We start from the raw sequence: 21,280 nt of genomic DNA on the forward strand, positions 1-21,280 counted from the left end.
CTAAGAAGGATAATAACATCATTCATCAGACCAACCCTGGAGTATGCATCAGTAGTCTGGAGTCCCCATCTCAAAAAACACATAGATAAGATTGAAAAAGTTCAAAGGGCCGCTACAAGATGGATACCAAGCTTAAGGGACCTAAGCTACGAAGAAAGACTAAATAAACTGAATCTACCAACACTACAGGAGAGAAGGAAAAGAGGTGACATGATAATGCTATATAAATGCATATCAGGGAAGGAGAAAATAGACATAAATGATTACTTAACATATGGAGAAGCATCAGCAAGAGGACACTGCAAAAAACTGCATAAGAAGAGAGGTGATAAAGACGTAAGGAAATTCAGTTTCCCAAACAGAGCAATTGATCAATGGAATGCACTAGCGAATGAAATAGTGTGCGCCAAAACAATTCACAGATTTAAGGATATGTACGATAAATATAGTTTAAGACACGGGACAGTACGAGCTTGACTCATTCCTGTAAAGATACAATTAGTTAAGGACAATTAGGTAAGAACACACACACACACACACACACACACACACACACACATACAGACATTTTGAACCATTTTGAGTGTGTGTGATTGTGTATATATGTTTATATTTATCTGCTTTTCCTGTATCTATTTGCCTTTAGATGCGGAAGCATCACTGGGAGTGAACGAGGCCGTAAGTTACTGATTACTGATTTTTGGAAACGAGGTGCTCCAATCCCGTAGACTTGGCGAAACCCCCATATTTGAAACCTGTTTTCTGTCTACTGCTTTTTCGCTTGTTTCCAGGTTGTATTATTACAGGATTCAGTCCGGCTTGTAATGCCCTATCTGTTATATACAGTACATTTTATCAAACTAATATCTTTTATTTAAGATAATTTCTGACACATAAGATTTGCAAAATTTAATTGCTCTCATCGATAAACTGTAATCATCGCCTCTTACAATATACAGTATTCGCATTTGTCCTCTTGAGCTTCTGCTTGTATATATTATTTAGCCTCCCTTCTCACTTTCCTCCCTTTAATATATTTATGCATTAACGTATCTCCTCTGGTTTCTTCTTTGTTCCTGTGAGGGTGAATTCAGTCTTTTTAGTCTCTCTTAATAACAAATCTGTCAGTCAGACACATCTTATGGCTGCTCATTTCACTTTCTCGGTATGTGGGTGAGTGGGTGGGTGTTCACACCTGCTGCTGAGTGTACAGTAGACTCGGCGTGTGTATGAATGGGCAAATGTCATTGACCAGAAAGCTTTGGGGGAGTTTTAAGGATGAAAAAAAAAAGAACACTAATGTGGTATAAGTTTTTCGTGTAAGATGTAAATTTCAAGGAAGAGAGAGAGAGAGAGAGAGAGAGAGAGTCTTCCTCACCTGTGCAGCATGCGGGGAAAATTAACATTATGGGATTATGTATCATCCTTTATTCCCATATGAATCACCCTCCTCCAACCACGCACCACACCACACCACACCTTAACACACACCATACACCACACATCTCGCCTCACATGATGCCACATGCATCAAACACTATTCCACACACTTCACAACTCACCCAGCATCACACCATATATCACAAACACAACCTTCATCACACACCACACCTTCCATCCTCCACATCACACGCCTTACCACACACCACAGATGTAAAGCTAAGCACTTCGCTCCTTACACTTCTCACCATTCGTAAACCCATCTCACTACACATGCTGCTGTAACCCTTTCACTATACACCACACGACACAAAACGCATTAATTACACGATAAACTGGACATCTCCCTCGCTCCACGCACTGCCCAAGGATACCACACATCTTTCACTACGCTCCATTCACCTTTCACCACACATCACACCATTCACACCGTACTAAACACCACACACCCTCTTCCACGCATCCCTCATAAACATCACACCATTCACAGATATACCATACACCTCTCGTCATACACTACATACACCTAATGACACACACTCCATTGACCTTCACGCACACCGTTCACTTTATTAACATCCACTTCACACCTCGCACTACTCGAGAACAAGATATGTGCGGCTGGGTGCTGGTGTGGAGATGAACAGAGTGTGTTGAAATGTAATCTAATGCCACATTGAATACAAATGTCAGGTGACAGGAAGAATAAAGATTAACGTTGTCTGTCTGATTGGGGTTAATGTAAGTAAAATCGCCTAGGGACAGCATAAAAAAAAAATGTCTCCTGGGTGAGGGGAGTCTTCACTGCGGAGACGCATTTTTTTTTTTTAATAACAGAGCAGAAGAAGGAAAAACAAAATGCATAAAAAAAAAAAAAATCCATTCACCAGATTATTGGTGTTCTATATTCATATAACTTCTGTAACAGTTGGACTTGAACAGCTGTAGGGTGAAGTTTGGGGGGAAACAACTCTGGGAAAGAGAGTTCCAAAGAGATGCAGTTCAGGGAATAACAGATTTCTGGTAGGCGGAAGTTCTGCAATAAGGCAGTATGACGTTCTAGTCATGAGGGGTACCAGATGTCCGTGTAGCACAGGGGAAGGTATGGGGAGGTGGCACAATGGATACAACTTCGTCCTAGCACTTGCCATAAAAGTACAGTATCTGTAAAATAAAGCAATGGCTTACTTACAGGGGAGGCAGGTTATTTGTAATAGCAGGGTTAATAATTCTAACAGCTTTGTTCTGAATTTTGTCTAGTTGTTTTAGTGCAGCCTTTCCACATCCATTCCACAAGAGTGAGCAATATTCCAGCTGAGAGCACACATGACTCTTATAAACTACAGCTAACTGCTCGTCAGTGAAGATGCAACGAACTCTGTACAACAATCCAAGTCTCTTTGAGGCGGTTTTAACAAGTGATCTGACATGAGAGGTCCAGCTGAGGGTTTTGTTAAGTGAAACACCGAGAATTTCAGTACTTTTGGAGGTAGGAATATTAGTAGCATTGAAGGTAATATAGGAATCTGGCAATATCAGTCTCTTAGTAAATTGTATATATTTGGTTTTACTAGCATTAAATGAGACAAGGTTATTTTGTCCCCATTCATTGATCCTAGATATGTCTTGATTTATGGATATGGCTGTACTGAACTATGAGTTAGGAATATTAAACTTTGTGCATGTGTTTAAGTGCGAATGAACTGTGAAGTACTGGGTCACCTGCATATAAATGGATGAGAATATGGGTGACAGATAAGAGATCTATAATATGAGTTAGGAATAGGGTTGGAACCAGAACTGATCCTTGTGGCACGCCGGCGTTAACTGAGTGGAAATTGGAATATACGAGTACATCATCTACTTTTATCTTTAAGATTATACAACATTCTTGTTACCTCCAGACGATTTGCTTTAGCTTTGAAGAGATATCTAGTAGTGAATGGGACAGAAATGAACTTCACTAATCCCTTTACGATGAGAGGTTCTTCCAGTGGTGAATAAAATAGACTGAAATCGGCAGACACAATCTAAAGTAATACATCATCGATGAGATGTTGAAGGCAGCAGGATGGTAACAGTGCAAAGTAGAGGATGCCATCAACCATTAAGTTCTGGTTTTACTTCTATACATTTCATCTGCCATGAAAGAAATGAAATGTGAAGTTAACGAAGCACACTTCAAAGTCAAACTTAAAGAAAAAAAAAAAAAATAACGCGCTTCATCCAAGCAACGTATTTTTCTTCTTACTCTGGCTACCTAGGCCTACATGCAATATTTTGATTTGCGCAAATCTTTCTCTGTAAAAGGATTAGGAAACTCAATTAAGATTCTCCATTATCAAATCCATCCCAGATCTAAATAAAATTGTTACGTTGTAGAAACACTACTTTGAACATCATGCTGGAGGTGTTGACCCCTACAATCGAGGGAAGCCCTTTGTAGTTTATTCTTGCTACCACGAGACAATAACATTTCAATTAGAAAGAAGCATAGTAGTGAAGGATTCAGTGGTGGCTGTCTGACCCGTATAGTCGAAAAACTGTATCCTGAGGGGAATAAAATCACCTGTATATACCAAGGATGAATGAAAACACCGTCATCGGCTGAGAGTTTAAAACAAATATATGGGGTATCACTGAGGCTCATAAGAGAGTGCTGGTTCAGTGGTTAGTTACGGGGAGAAGGGAAGATAAGGTGAGGGGACTGATAAAGAGACGTGAGGAGAGATGAAGAAAAGAGAGGAGACATGGAGAGGTGAAGAAAAAAGAGGAGACGTGAGGAGAGGTGAAGGGAGGAGAGGAGACGTGAGGTGAGGTGGGGGGAGGGTAGGAGAGGAAAGAAGAGGAAAAAATATGGGAGAGGATGGGACAGGTAAGAAGGAAGGTGGGAAGCGAAGACAAGGGATGAGATAAGAACAGAAAAGAGCAGAACACAGGTAAAGAAGAGAGAGAGAGAGAGAGAGAGAGAGAGAGAGAGAGAGAGAGAACACACACACACACACACACACACACACACACACACTGAATATGTTTGCAGATGATGCAAAAATACAAAGGAGAATTACTAGCACAGACTCTTGTAAAGAGCTACAGGAAGAATTAAATAAACTTCATGAATGGAGTAGTACATGGCAAATGGAATTCAATGTGGACAAGTGTCATGTAATCAAGTTTGGTAAAAGTGGAAAAAGACCTGATTGGGATTATAAGTTAGGAAATAAAACCCTATACACATCAGAAGGAGAGAAAGACCTAGGTGTGATTATCAATAACAGACTATCTCCGGCTGACCACATCAGCGAGAAGGTACGGAACATGTATACACTGCTTGCAAATATGAGAATAGCATTCACATACATAAATGAAGACATGCTAAGAAGGATAATAACATCATTCATTAGACCAACCCTGGAATATGCATCTGTAGTCTGGAGTCCTCATCTCAAAAAACACATAGACAAGATTGAAAAAGTTCAAAGGGCCGCTACAAGATGGATACCAAGCTTAAGGGACCTAAGCTACGAAGAAAGACTAAATAAACTGAATCTACCAACACTACAGGAGAGAAGGAAAAGAGGTGACATGATAATGCTATATAAGTGCATATCAGGGAAGGAGAAAATAGACATAAATGATTACTTAACATATGGAGAAGCATCAGCAAGAGGACACTGCAAAAAACTGCATAAGAAGAGAGGTGATAAAGACGTAAGGAAATTCAGTTTCCCAAACAGAGCAATTGATCAATGGAATGCACTACCGAATGAAATAGTGTGTGCCAAAACAATTCACAAATTTAAGGATATGTACGATAAATATGGTTTAAGACACGGGACAGTACGAGCTTGACTCATTCCTGTAAAGATACAATTAGGTAAGAACAATTAGGTAAGAACACACACGACGGCTTGGTAAATCCTGAAGTCCCCCGAGAGAGTAACTTGTGAGGCAGTTTAAGTTTTCCAAGACTGTACTGAAATGTGATACTCCTACTGTGATGACAGGGACTTGAGAGAGATTGGGTTGTATTATCAATCTCTTTGTCTGCTTCTCTCTCTCTCTCTCTCTCACCACTACCACAGACATACCTCTCGAGAGTCTCCTGCTTTTCTCCCCTTGACCGTCGTGCCTGAGTGTGGCTTCCGTATCCTTAGTTGTATTTTCGCCACGCAAAATGATATTTATCTTCGCCACTAAACACCAAACGATTAATTCCTTCACTCACGTCTGATTGTTTACCTGTTTGCTGGATATCTAACAATATACCAATAAGTGTCTCGGAAATTTGACATCGGCCTTAATGACTAGCAAAAAGTTTGCTGTAACTTTGAACGAACATCCATAATCCTCCCGATTCCCCTTTCTCATCTCACGGATTACCGTCCACGAGATGAAAATTCTGCTGTCAGCGGTGTTTTCGGTACGTAGCCTACGACTCTGAATCCATGTGGTATACAGGCCATCAGCACGATGATTGGGCGCTTGTATACTGTACAAAAGGAATACAATGGAGTTCAAAGAAAAGCAAACAGAAACATGCCATTTTTTTTTCTTTTTGAGACTTATTTCTACTAAACAGGTTATAAGTAACTTAAGTATTATGCTGGTCAAAGTCAAGGACAGGAAAGCCAGAATGCCCCCCTCCCCTCCCCATCAACTCGCCCCTTAAATACTACATGCTGGTTCCATTGTCTTCAAACTGTACGAACAACATAATAACGGAAATTAAAAAGCTGATGGGTCATTTATCACCAAGATAATTCGTTTACCCAATACAGGCCTTTTAATGACGCCCCTGGACACATTAATATGTTGTTGGTAAAACGACCACTCTCCGGTAGTCTGGGTATTTTATTACAGCCTGAGGTCATTTTTGTACCAAGGCTCATCCTCATGGTGCCTGAATATGTAAGTGGAATACAGTATCTATTCTCCGCAGTGCATTTGCTTTTTCTGTGTTTCCAACATCGTTCATGTTAGATGGAAATATGGGCAGAGAGAAAGATCATGACAAATTCACTCATGCACTAATGAATTTATCTTTAAGCAGTTCCCTTCCCCTAGAAAACAGTAACAATCAAACCACTTCTTCCTCCACCACCAACTCTTTCACTGAAGTCTACTGGACTGCCCTGGGTATATATCAAGAGTACTTCACCTTAAACAAGTATTTTTTATGCTATTCTTGCTGTTACTAGAACATTTTCTTCAGCTGCAGGGACACATGTTGGAAAAAATATATATATATATATATATATATATATATATATATATATATATATATATATATATATATATATACACACACACACATATCTCTCTCTCTCTCTCTCTCTCTCTCTCTCTCTCTCTCTCTCTCTATCTATATATATATATATATATATATATATAAATATATATATATATATATCCCACCATTTCGATGAGTCTCCCCCAAACAAAATAAAATTTTCTAGGTATCAAGACTTTAAAGAAAAATTGTCATCAGACACAAGAGTTAAAAACTACTGCAGCCCGATATTGTGCTATTTTATTTCATTCTTTGCTATTTCTAGACGATTTCATTCAGATAAGTGAAGACTTTTCGAAGCCGTCATAAACCCTTTCACTGCAAAAGCGGCAAGCTGCATGAAATCGTCTGGAGGTATAGAATGAATAAAGCAACTGAATACGTTAGCTGCATCAAGGGCTTAAACTTCGCACATTTTCAAGTACGGTAGCTGTGGAATTAGGTGTATAGGCGTGACATCCTCTTCTGTTCTCCTCTTTAGTCTTTATTAATCTACTACATGATATGGCAGTGATAATATAAGGGTAAAATATATCAGCGTAAAATAAATGCTGTCCTACGAGTAAAGGGCATTACTTTGAACAATGAGGGATGCGGGAATTCTAAATGCAAAATGCTGTATCAACATAGTTCCAAATATCAACCATTACGAAGCCACAATTGCTGATGACCTAATGGGCAAAGGTCATCTAATTACCTCTGTACTGGACGAATTTGGACGAAAGTTAATACAGCATATTTTAATTAGAATTCCCTCATCTACTATTCCCAGAGTTATGTTCGTTTCGATTATAGTATCCTGTGTGTCGGTGTAATTAAATCAGCGTAAATAAATGTATAAATTGCCTCCACAAAGGAAAAGTTTGTTTATCAAGGCGGTAATACAGTTTCTAAGCCATGCCCAGATTGTTGTATTTTCTAAATGAACAGCCTTTCCATATGTAGGTATAATTCTTCCAACTAAACACTTCATGGCACTATGGAATCAAGACACCTGAAGTAACAGTCTTATGCCAGATTCGGTAAAGAAGCCTCGTGTAGGGTTGCAATATCTGAACTGTCAAAATACCGGACGCCTCAGCTGAAACCCTTGCTCCCCCCGCCCCCCCAACATGCACTTTGGCCCTGTGACGTCATGAAACCTTGATATATATATATATATATATATATATATATATATAGATATATATATATATATATATATATATATATATACAGTGCTGCTGTACTGTATCACAATCTTTAATCTTTTTACAATATAACGAAAAACAGGCAAAGGGCAGAATTGGCTAGATTATGACTGAAAAATGCCAAAGCGCCTTAGATGCAGGATAAGATCGTAAGAATAACAAATGCTACAGTGTAAAATGAAAACTAAGCCAATAATTGTGCGCAGTTACCATGTATTTTATGGCTATAACAGCACTATGGAAGGAATAAAAAAAAAAAAAAAAAGCTCGTGGCTGAACAACAGGAAAAGGGAGGACATTTTAGCTACCTGCTAGCACTAAACCAGCCAAGTTAGCAACACTTAACAGCTGACGAAAACAACGAAGGCCTCTCTCTCTCTCTCTCTCGTCATTAGAGTGTAATGGTATATTAAATTTTCGAGAAAAAGTGATGGAAGCTGAAATTCCGTAATTCTGGAGAATTTTTAAAATTCCTCCCGGACGAAGATTTTGACATATAAATGCAGGACATGTCCGGGAAAATCCGGAAGTATGGCAACCCTAGCCTCGTGTTATGTGTCATGTACCGCATTTCTGACTGACTTCGGAGATTTCGTAAAATGCCTTCCTCAGCCGTTTATTCTACACATCAGAACAAAATAATCCTCTTGAATGATACCGATGCAAACAGTTTCGATATTAAACTGATATACACAACATAGGAGAGAAAACATGTATAAAAAGGAAACCAAAAGTTAAAACAAAAGACACTACCAAGTTCCCTATGACGGTAACAATACTCCTTAATTTCACCACTGATATGTAGTAGCGGAGGTGTGAGTGTTTCTTGTGAATCTGGGAATAGCAGAATGGAGTCCAAGAGTAACTCCATTAGTCCCTCCCAATTCAATATCTTTTTTTACTCCCCTCAAATCTATCTATCCTTTCTCAGGTATCTGACTTTCCATTTTCATCTCTCTCTCTCTCTCTCTCTCTCCTTTGATCCGATCAACCCTAGTATTTTTCGTGGGATTCCTTTGCTTCGCTTGTACAGAACTTGTGTGTGTATTTTTATTTATTTATTTTATTCTTCCACATAATCGATTTTTTCTCTTCCCTCTGTGTGCTTAAGAAGGGCGATTCGAAAGGATGAAGATAAGACAGAGGAAATTAGAGGTGAGAGAGAAGGGAGAGGAGAGGAAAAAGAAGAGGGAAAAAAAAGAGAGGGGAGGAAAAGAAGAGAGGAGGTGTGACTCGATTCTTGTAGTAGGAGTTAAAGATGAATACAGGGAGTTGATCTTAATTTATTATCTTCAGAGAAAATCTAAGTTGAGCAGGGTATGTCTTACAGAGACTTAATATACTAAGTAAGTCTAGTTGGACCCCTCTTCTTGTTCACTCTCTCCACTACCTGTCGGTTCTATAGCTAGCCTCCTTCTGAGCTCTGCTTCCTAAATTCTGGTGTAGCAGGGGTCGTGTCACGTGTGTTACACTGTTGTTGGAATGTTCTAGAAGCCTGTGTGTGAGTATGTGTGTATGTGTGTGTATGGTCACTAGGCGCTGTTGTGTGCCTATAAAGCATTCCTTGAGTTAGAGTGTGTAAGCATGTTTAGCATTGCTTGATTCTCGCAGACACAATACCTTTTCATCTTCTGACTTGCTGCTTCTATCTGTCTGTCTATCTATCTATTTATCTATCTATCTATTATGATTTGTAATTATAATATGGAGTCCTGACATTGCTCGGCCACACCGCTGAAGGTCCTCCGACAGCAATCATCATTGACATATGCTAATCTGTTAGTACATAATATTGATTATAATATTGTACACATACAGTATTCATAGTAAATTGCAATGATCTAGTAATATTACATTTTAAACAAGTTGTATACATATTTGAATAAATGCACTAAAGGTAAACTATTTAACTGTAATACAGTATGTACATGGGTTATTGTAGTGAAATGCATACATGGAAGAGAAAAAAAAAAGTTTAAAATTAAGATTATGGTAAGAGTTATTAATATTTCATTTAAAGATAATGCTACTGGTATGCCATACTTCTATATCATGGGTCATTCTTCTTTGTAATTTATATATATATATATATATATATATATATATATATATATATATATATATATATATATATATATATATATATATATATAGAGAGAGAGAGAGAGAGAGAGAGAGAGAGTTACGGAACAGAGAGAGATACTGAACACTTCAAGTGAGAATACTAAAATCACTACTGTCCCGCAAAGTTCCAGGTTCAAAACAAAAGACAGGTAAAATTACAAGTTAAAGTTTAATGCTCAGACTAACAACTAAACATTCAGGACTCATAAGGATAATGTAATGGCAAAACAGGTTACATATATGGTTAACTGCAATAGCCTCTATTAACATGAATTTAGCAAGAGCAAATTTATCTAAGTCAGCCCTGATAAAATGAGAAAACCGGATAATGCTGAGTTAAAGCAAAATATAATATTATTACAGATACAAAATATTACTAATACTGGTTGACAGTATGGAACCAATATGAATAATAAAAACTTTACCAGGCTTACGAATTAACGCCTGAGGCTATACAGTACAAGAAAAATGGTAATAACACTTATACTCAAATTATACAGCAGCTAGATGGCTGGAGACTTCCTGAGCACTCACAAAAATAATATACTGTACAGGGGAGGACAGAGATGTGAACAGAATGGAGGAGTAGATCTAAGTGGCAACTAATGCAGAGAATGAGCTCATTATAGGGGGCCGGCAGAGCTTAATTCAACTTGTAAGAAGGACGTGCAAATGAAGGCATAGGGGACGAAGAGTTGACAATCCTGCTCTCAACAACAGAAAGAACGACTTACTCTACTATAAGGGGGAGAAGGGGGGAGTGAGGTAGAACACGCTATCCTGGTCACTATGGAAGCCACGTGGCGAATCGTGAACAAACATGCACCATACTGTACATTAGAATCATACAAAGGATGATGCAGTCATGAACAAAACTGTATCATTAGTTAGAATTATACAAGGGATGATGAAATCATAGGCTATGTAACAATATATATAATTAATACTATACACAAAATATGTAAACTTCATTCAGGGGGGTTAACTTGGATGTTAACTCTACCCCCACTAAATACTGACTCCAAATTTGCAATTCTTGCATGTATTCTGTGCATTGCGAACAGCAGTACTGCAAATACAATGCAGAAGATTATAAAGACAGTAGGTGCTGGGCTATACACATAATATGGGTTGAACATACTCAAACTCAAATCTTCCCAGGGCTTCATTGTTTCATTGATCAGCTGCATAGTTTCAAACTTAGGTGAAGTCAACTTAATACTTGTGCTCATGTTTAAGTCCATATCAGGCAGTGGGTGGAAATGTTTGTGTGTATGACTGAGGATGGCATAGTGATTGATGGTGGATAAAGTGGACATGGATGGTGTAAATACCACACAGTAGTCTGGTGCTATGTATAATCCTGAGGCTGAAGTATGAGATGGTGGTATATCTGGACAGACTATATAAACTGATGTGTTATGAGTGAAATAAAAAAACTGTGAGTGTCCGATGTGTTGATGGTGTACAAGCTTGTCTGGAGCAAAAGTGAAGTTGCAATGATTATGAATATTGATATTTCTGATGATAGCCATTTCACAAGGGACTGTATCAGTAGGCTGAAACGTGAAAATGTACGCAGGACAAAGATGAACAGCATGTAAGGATGTGCGGCACTTTCGTTCAATCGTTGATTCACTTGCGAAAGTGACAGTGTTCCGTCTCTTGGAGACCATGATGAGTTCGGTGTCTGTGTTGATGTTGATGTGACCAAAATGTTGTTATTTTTAGAGGGGAAGGAGTGTATTTGGTATACTGTGAACAGGTCTTCAGTTATGATTGGTACATGAACTACTACTGATGTTGGTGTTAGTGTTGCTTCTATCTATCTATATACCTAGGCTGCTTCCCCCAACGAAAGGGAGGTAGCCGAGACAGGACGACACACTCCCCATTTACTCATCCATTCAAACACATTCATTCGCATCTTAGCCCCAAAGGGGAGAACGGACAGATCCTCACCGCACCACACCACACAAGGGTCAACTGTGCAATGCAATCAGTGACATCTGCAGCAGGGCCCAACAGCAGAGCTGGTTTAACCCTGCCACATCATAACAGACTCATCCCCTTACCTGCACCTGACCTGAAATAGTTGATCAGACCAAATGCGGGAGAATATCCCCTCAGGGCTGCGTCATCACTTATTCATTCACAATTTCTCTCCATTTATTTCTGTCACACACAGCCACTCTTCCTTGCTCAACAGACATCCCTCTTGCATCCAGCGCTCTCTTCACACTGTCCATCCATCCTATTCGTGGTCTTCCTCTCAGCCTTACACCTCTCACATCAGATCTAGTTATCTTTTTCACCAATCGCTCATTATCCATTCTCTCCATATGCCCAAACCATCGCAACACCCTCTGCTCAATTCTACCAGCCATCTCCAGAACAACTCCAGTTCTCCTTCGCACTTTATCATTCCGCACCCAATCCATACGTGTCACTCCACACATACTCCTCAAACACCTCATCTCCATTACATTCAAAACTTTTCCTCTCTGCTACACCCATATTCCATGTTTCAGCCCCATATAATGCAGTCGGTACCACAACACCCTCATACAGCCTTCTCTTTACATCCATTCTAAGCAAACGACATCTAAACACTTTTTTCATTTCTCCCAGCACCTTTCCTACTTCATTTATTCTAAACTTCACTTCTGCATCTATTCTTCCATCCACAGCAACATGTGACCCTAGATATTTAAAACACTCTACCTCCTCAAGCAACTCGCCATTCAAAACTATATTCATCCCCCTACCATCTACCAACCTCGTACACTTCATCACTTTACTCTTATTCTCATTTACTTTCAATTTCCTCCTTTCACACACCCTTCCAAACTCCTGTACCAACTGTCTCAATCTCTCCTCTGAATCAGCCACCAGTGCAGTATCGTCTGCAAACAGCAGCTGCTTCAGATTCCACTCTCCACCTTCAACATTCACCAGACTCAGACCTCCACGTAAAACTCTTGCATTCACCTCCCTTACAACACCATCCATGTAAATATTAAACAACCAAGGCGACATCACACATCCCTGTCGCACCCCACTCTCACAGGACACCAGTCACTCACAGCATTTCTCACTCTTACACACGCTGTACTATTTACATAAAAACTTTTCACCCCTTTTAGTAACCTACCATCAAGTCCATACAATCTTAAAACAGTCCACAAAGTCCACAAAGTCTTCCTATCAATTCTATCATACAAGTGTGTGAAAAGTATTTAGCGAAAGGCAAGGATGTGTTTTGGGTGTTGCTTCTAAATATGGATAATATTGCATGAATTCCCTACTTCGGAACAAAGGCTTCAATTTATGTTTATGTATGCCTTGACTAATTATCTGACGTAGCTCATGAACTGGAAGTAAGTCAATTGTGATCTTGCCATCACCAGCATTCGAAATTCCTTGCATAAGTGCCCTGTAACGAACTCTAGTTTTGTCTAATTGTAGTAGAATTGTGTCAATATGTTCTGTGATGATGGAGAAGTGTTGGAAAAGTGTTATGTTACCTTCCATTTCATTTATTTCATCTACACTTTCGAGAGCTATGTTTTCTGCCTTTTTCAGATTTTTCAGAATTGTCTTCATTGCTGAGTTATGTCCTGTGATGAATTTATCTTGGTATGTTAGTACCTGAGCTATTTTATTAAATTTGTTGTTTATTTCTTTAAGGTCATCCTCTGTAGCCAATCCAAAGGTGTTCCCAAGAACTGTGCCACCCAGGTCGAACAAACCGCGCTTTTGGCGATTACGTGTGATGTTGTTCCTGTCGCTCAATACCTCCGTTCCATAAGATGGGAGATCTTGGATCATGATGAGCATAGTTGACTTTGCCTGTTCTAGTTTCCATTTCGCTAACTTCACTATTTCATTCACTTCCTTTGTGTTATGTGCTTGTGAAATATAGCCTCCTATCATGAAGTCCAGAGTTCGCATTGGTTTCGCGATATTTTCTAGATAAGAAGGTAATTCATACAAGTAATCCAGACTTATTTCAGTACTCATGACGTCTTTTACGATTGAAGTCGTGGCCGTTGGAGCTATGAGGCATCCTTGCCATACTGTGTGTTGGGGGTCTAAGTGATCATATCCTCTTGCTATGTAGAGGAGAATCCTTAGCATAAGTCCCTTCATCGCTACCTACCGAAAAAAAAAAAAAATCTATTAATTTCCTAATATGGTCATGCTGTGGTCGATGATAGTGATGATGTGCGTTACGGTTGATTGTTATTTCATTTATAGAAGGAGTTTAAATCGATATTTAATTCTCGTAAATGATGTATTGTAGATTTTATTGGAACAGTTGCACCTATGTTTGATTTTTTGGTATATGACCTTAATTTCTTTTTGTAATCATTGTTGTTTTCTTGCTTGTTTTCTTGAGTTACGTTCACCTGTTCGGTTGTATCCGAGGCTGAATAATTATTGGATAATTCCCTTGAAACTCGTTTTAAATGGTCAATATGAACTTGTTTCTCTTCGCCACTTGACAGTGACTTAATTAAAACTTTGTTTACTTTTATGTTAATTACTCTGTATGGGCCCTCAAATTTTGGGGATAATTTATTGTCTCTCGTATGAAAGATACCATAAACAATGTCTCCTAAGCTGATAGGTGAATCTCTTACCTTCTTGTTAAATGCCTCCGTCATTTCTTCCTTGGACATCGTCAATTGTTTTTTGACTCTTTTGTGTATGTCCTGGAATTCATGTAAAGGGAGTTTAGAGTAATCATCGTAATTGTATATGGGCATACTGTCACCTTCTAGGAGCTCATATGGTAGTTTTTTATCTGTCCCATATATAATGAAATGTGGTGTGTCACCTATGGATTTATTTATAGATCCATTAATTGAGGCTTCTACTCTGGGAATCCAATCATCCCAGCTTGCATAATTTTCACTGAGAATGTGTCGTAGGACATCTATTACTTTTTTGTTTTGTCTCTCTACCAACCCATTAGATGCTGGGTGATAGGCTAAAACGTTAACCTTTTTGATGTTGTATTGTTTACATATTTCTTGTAAGATATCAGAATTAAATTCTCCTCCATTATCACTTATTAGTACCTTTGGGGTAGTAAAGCGACATATTACATTATCTGTTATTGCCTTTGCTACTGTCTCTGCTGTCTTATCTTTAATTGGAGCAAAAATGACATAACGGGAAAAATGATCCGTTGCTACGAATAGGTATTGGTTATTACTGTATGATAATGGCATCTTGAGTAAATCAACAGCGTCAACATCCCATGGTTGATGTGGTACTGGGTAATTACCCATCGGTGCAGGTGTGATTGGGTATCCTTTGTGTTTTGCACATGATTCGCATCTGTCTATATGATTGTTTATATCTTTTCGTAATGAAGGCCAGTAATATAACAGCTGGGCTTGTTTGAATGTCTTATCCTTTCCAGGATGTCCTGCATGTGGACTATCGTGTATCGTTCGTAATACTTGGGGTATCATGTCATTAGGTACTACCAATTGGTTAGTGTTTCTTTGGCGTTTTGGTCTTTCGGGTTAATCTTGTATTATGTATTATTGACCATTGTGAATTGTTCGAGTGGTACATGCAGTTTGGGTAATTGTATGTCATCTCCACTTTCTAACTTGTATATAACTTTAGACCATATTGGGTCAAGTCTTTGTGCCTTTGCGATATCATCGTGGTTTGGGATATTTCCTTTGAGATCTAATGCCGCGACCTGAATTGTGTTCGGGTTCCTAGATAATGCGTCAGCTACTATGTTAAATTTACCTTGTATATAATGAATTTGTACATTGTAGTTTTCAACTATACATTTCCATCTTGCTCTCCTCCCAGAAAGGAGTTTTTCTTTAAACATACCCACCAGTGGTTTATGGTCGGTGAATAAGTGTATTTCGTAACCATGCACCAAATCTCGAAACTTTTGTAATGCAAAAACCACTGCAAGTGCCTCTAAGTCTGTAGTGCAATAATTTTTCTCTGCACCTTTTGTTTGTCTGCTGGCAAATGCAATTGGTTGATTCTTTCCTCTTTTATCTTCCTGCATCAGTACAGCCCCTAATCCTTTAACTGATGCGTCTGTACATATAAGAAATGATTTTGTGTAATCCGGATATGCTAAACAAGGTGCATTTGTTAGTTTAATTTGTAGATTGTTAAATGCCCTTTTTTGTTCTTCTTCCCATTGGAATATAGCATCTTTTTTGAGTAGCTGGAATAGAGGAAAGGTTATATGAGAGAATTATGGTACGAATGACCTATAGTACCCAGCTAGACCTAAAAATTGTCTAACTTCGTCAGTCGTAGTGGGTTCAGGAAAATCTCTCACTTCATGTATTTTGTCATCAGTGGTCTGAATACCATTAGAACTTAATTTGTGGCCTAAGAAATTTATTTCCTTAAAGCAAAATTTGCATTTAGAAAGCTTAATTTTTAAATCAGCATCACTAAGCTCTTGTAGGAGTAAGTCTAATTTCTTGAGATGATCCGTAATATTTTTCGTTGCGATTATATCGTCAAGATAAACAAATATTCCTTGTCCTAAAATTCCGGACAATACGTAATTCATAAGATGCTGGAATGTGCCTGAGGCTGTCCTCAGTCCCATAGGCATCCTTGTATATTGGTAGTGGCCTCTATTTGTGGAAAAGGCAGTGCATTTACGTGACTCCTCTTCAACCGGTATTTGATAATAGCCATTTAGTAGATCGATTGTTGAGAATATATTATTTTCCGGTCCAATATTCTGTAGAACGTCGCTTAGCAATGGCATGGGAAATCGGTCTGGGATTGTGTGATTATTTAGTTTACGGTAATCTACTACCGCACGCATTTCTCCATTTCGTTTGGGCACGAAGAATAATGGGGCATTCCACGGGGAGACTGAAGGCTCAATAATTCCAAGTTTTAACATTTCATCGACATATTGATTTGCAAATGTACGTTGGGAGTGTGGTATGCGATAAGCTGGTACGAAAATTGGTGTTGTTTCTGGGTGCACATTAATCATGTGATTAATCAGGTTAGTACACCCTAATTGTTCTCTGGGTAATGCTACGGTGTCCCTGTGTGTTTCCAGCAGGGTTAACAAATCATTTTCTTCATCAAATTTACCTGAGTGAATTAAATTCTCTTTTATGCTTTCTCTATCCGTAGATTTGATCTCACTTGTCACTCCAGCTATAACTATTTCCTTCACAGGGGCGGGACATTTTTCAGTATTAACTATGCAAGTCCCCTTTTTCAACTGAACTTCCCCATTCATGTGATTAATTATGAATATCTGAGTTTGCCCTTCGTCGTTCATCTGACATAATGCGTTTTGTACTGACAATCCCTTTACTTTACATAATTCTTCTAAGACAAGAACAGTACTATTCCGTAATTTGCTCTTTAAGGTAATTTTCATATAGGAATTAGGTGGTATAACTAAATCATTGGTGAGATGGGCTGGAAAAACTGATAAATCAGTACAGTTATTTGGGTCACTAATTCTGGAGGCTGGGGCTGGTGGTGGGAGTGGATCTATACACTCATCTGTTTATGTTTGTTTAAGCTTTTAATATTACCAATTCTTTTTGGTTCTCTTTTACTAATCGGTGAGGGCTCTGATGGTATTTCCTCTATGAATTCATTGTCAAAGTCTATTCCATTCATTTGTGGGAGTAAAGTTATTTTCTCTGCTCTTATGCATCTGAAGCCCAGTAACATGTGAGCTTTAATTGCTAAGTTTTCAACGATATAGAAAAATGCAGAGAATGGTCTTGTAGACTCTGTGAAACTGATATTTAACCTTATCATACCTTTTACTGTAATTTTTTTTCCATCTACCTTATATAAATCTAAATCAGCTTCTTCCAGGAAAGCTACCTTCTTCTTATTTTTAAGAATTCTATTTGTTTCTTCTTGTGATATTAAGTTCACTGGAGAGCCTGTGTCTACAAATAAGGAAACGTTTTGATCCTCACATACAGCTGGTATCAAGATACACTCATTTCCCAACATGCCTCCTATGTGAATTTTAGACTTGCTTTTCTTTACGTTTGTTCGTTTTTTGTCATGACTTGGTCTTCCTCCGATTTGAACATAGACACAATTTTTTTTTACTGTTTTGCAATCACTGGTCCAGTGCCCTTGGCATCTATGATGCCTACAGTAAGGACCAAATCCTTGTGTCTTTTGTCTATCCTCTTTTGTTTTGATAAAGCATTCATTCCTTGTGTGTCCTGGTTTTGCACAATAATGACATAGAATGGACCTATCTCTTGACTGTGACCTACGAGGTGACTTCCCATATGTAGTGTTGTTTGTGGCAAGAGATCTGCTCGGGCTGCGCGAAAACTTTTGAAACTGCCTGTAGCCTGGTGTTTGTGATCGAACCTTCGATGCGTTTAGTTGTTTGCTCTGCCTGCTTTCGGGTCGCGATCGATTTTGTTCTCTGTTTGGGGTCGGTGTTGATGTTTTCACCGCTGATACTGTCTCAGGTACTCTCATTCTACTAGAATGTGCGGGTGTGTTGACCATACCTGCTTTACTGCACTGCATCTCTACCTCTTTCATTAAGTCTAGTAAGCACATGCCTGGGGTGTACACGATCGTCTTGGCGATCTTAAGGGTCCTATCAGGTAATTTACACAAGGCAGCTACATAACCAATGATGTCCACGACGAGGTCTGGGGACATCTTTCCATCATCTGTTATCCAATTTGAGTTTTCCAAAGTAACTAACAATGTTCTTTTGATTGTGGAGACATCAGCAGTTATTTCACTGAGCACATGGTTTGTAGTGTGCTCCCTTACAAGATCTACAATCTTATGTAATTCTGGAATTATACCTGGCATGAAGTTCATACCTCCAGAAAATTTCTTCAAAAATTCAGTTTGAAATTCATCATATGTCCTAGCTTTATGGAGCTTGTCCGATCGCAATAAATTGCTTGCTGGACATCTTTCCTGGCTTATGCAAGATGAAAAAATGGCAATTTTCTCTTGTTCATCGAGGATGTGTCGCTTGATGAAGATTTGTTCACACTGACTGACCAATGAAATGACGTCAATACGATCTTTTTCTGTGCCACAGAATTTTGGGGCAGTTTTATCTTCATGGTAAACATAAACATGAGGTGGGGATGTTTGATCCGCGGTATTTGTTGCGTTATTCATTTTCACTGTTTGCTCAGTTAATTTAACTTAGACTTGTTTATCGTTGTGTGAGGGAATGGTGGAATAGGTTCGGCCGGAACGGTGAACCCTGTTAAGTATATTGGCATACGTGTGGAAGTCAGCGACAAAGTCCTCACTTGCTACGTCAGAGGGGGTTTCCCACTCATCATCTAGAACTGACGTATTTGTTTCTTGATCTTTAGTTTGTGTTGAGTTTTGTACAATGGGTGTGTTGCCTTGGTGCTCTCCTAATTGTGAATCCATTGTTGGATCTAATTGTGTTTCATCCGGTATTAACGTAGATGGTGGCGAAAATATCCGTCATTAAGGTCTGGTGTTATGAAATACACCTTTTGTTTATGTCCTAACTAAATAGATGAGTAAATGAGTTGTAATAAATGATAGATAGTGAGTGTATAAGTGTATATATAGAAATAAGTAAAGGAGTTGAATATACCTAATTTTAGCACTGAGAAGAAATGAGTAAGTATAATTTCACCCACTTGATACAGATCGGGGAGGCGTGTTGATGCAACTGTCGATCTTGGAAGAAAAATGCAGGGTTGATTGAAGATCTCTTGATAATTCTAGGGCTGTGTTGATGGATGATATTACTCAGGAAATTCCATGGCCTGATGCTTGTGGTGGTTAACGGCTGTCACAGGCAAACCTCAGCATAGAACGTCGAATTTCCAACTCAATACTGTTGAAATAAATGAGTATGAGTAGGAGCTATGTGAATAATGAGTAATGAGTAGTGGGTGAGAAGTGCCTGGTGTCAGTCACACGTTGCTTGGCGTGGCCTTTTGTCAGGAAACTCGCGTGGTGATGTCATCTCAGCATATACACATGGTGACGTCGGCTTCCCACGCTGGTAGCTGTGGTGAGTAACTGAGTAGCGATGCGTAACCTGGGTGAAGAAAGGTGAGTAAGATGCGTTATAAATGTGGCTCTGGTGTTGTGCAGTGTGTCTTGACCTCTGCGTCAGTGATGGAGGTAGGCAGGAGAGAGTGTTAGGGTTTTGTGTGCTTGTTGCTTTGGTCTTTCTTTTTCTTTACTTGCTTTGTTTTTTATTCTTCTTGCTGCTGCTTGAAGTTACGTGATGATTATAGAGTTTTTTGTAGACTTGTAGGCTCATATGCTTGTAGGCTCGTAGGCTGTATTTTGTAGGAATTCAATGTAGAACTGAAGCTAATCTTGTAGGGTCTCGCCTGCTTTTGTAGAAATTTGCTGTAGATTCGTAGACGAGGTCCATACGTTCGCTGCCAACCAAATGTGACTCGATTCTTGTAGTAGGAGTTAAAGATGAATACAGGGAGTTGAACTTAATTTATTATCTTCAGAGAAAATCTAAGTTGAGCAGGGTATGTCTTACAGAGACTTAATATACTAAGTAAGTCTAGTTGGACCCCTCTTCTTGTTCACTCTCTCCACTACCTGTCGGTTCTATAGCTAGCCTCCTTCTGAGTTCTGCTTCCTAAATTCTGGTGTAGCAGGAGTCGTGTCACGTGTGTTACACTGTTGTTGGAATGTTCTAGAAGCCTGTGTGTGAGTATGTGTGTATGTGTGTGTATGGTCACTAGGCGCTGTTGTGTGCCTATAAAGCATTCCTTGAGTTAGAGTGTGTAAGCATGTTTAGCATTGCTCGATTCTCACAGACACAATACCTTCTCATCATCTGACTTGCTGCTTCTATCTGTCTGTCTATCTATCTATTTATCTATCTATTATGATTTATAATTATAATATGGAGTCCTGACAGAGGGAGAAGAGCGAGAGGAGGGAAGAGATTAGAGAACTGAGAGCAAGGGAGAGAAGAAAGAGGAGGGACGAGAAAACAAAGAGAGAGGTGGGGGAGAAGGAGGGGTGAGAAGAGACCTCAGTCGTTGTTTTTCAATCTCCTCCGTTTCGTGATCCCCCAACAGAATACTATAAGCTACACAGCCCCCATTTACATCTTCCTTTCAAGAAGCAAATTGTGCATCACTGTTGGAATGGTCATATTTGATATGAGACTCTAACAACTGAGGTGAGGTAATTAGAAGTAAGAACGCAATGTCTG

The sequence above is a fragment of the Coenobita brevimanus genome, chromosome 64 (assembly GCF_032717465.1).
Source record: "Coenobita brevimanus isolate Jiangsu-jjx chromosome 64, ASM3271746v2, whole genome shotgun sequence".
Lineage (NCBI taxonomy): Eukaryota > Metazoa > Arthropoda > Malacostraca > Decapoda > Coenobitidae > Coenobita > Coenobita brevimanus.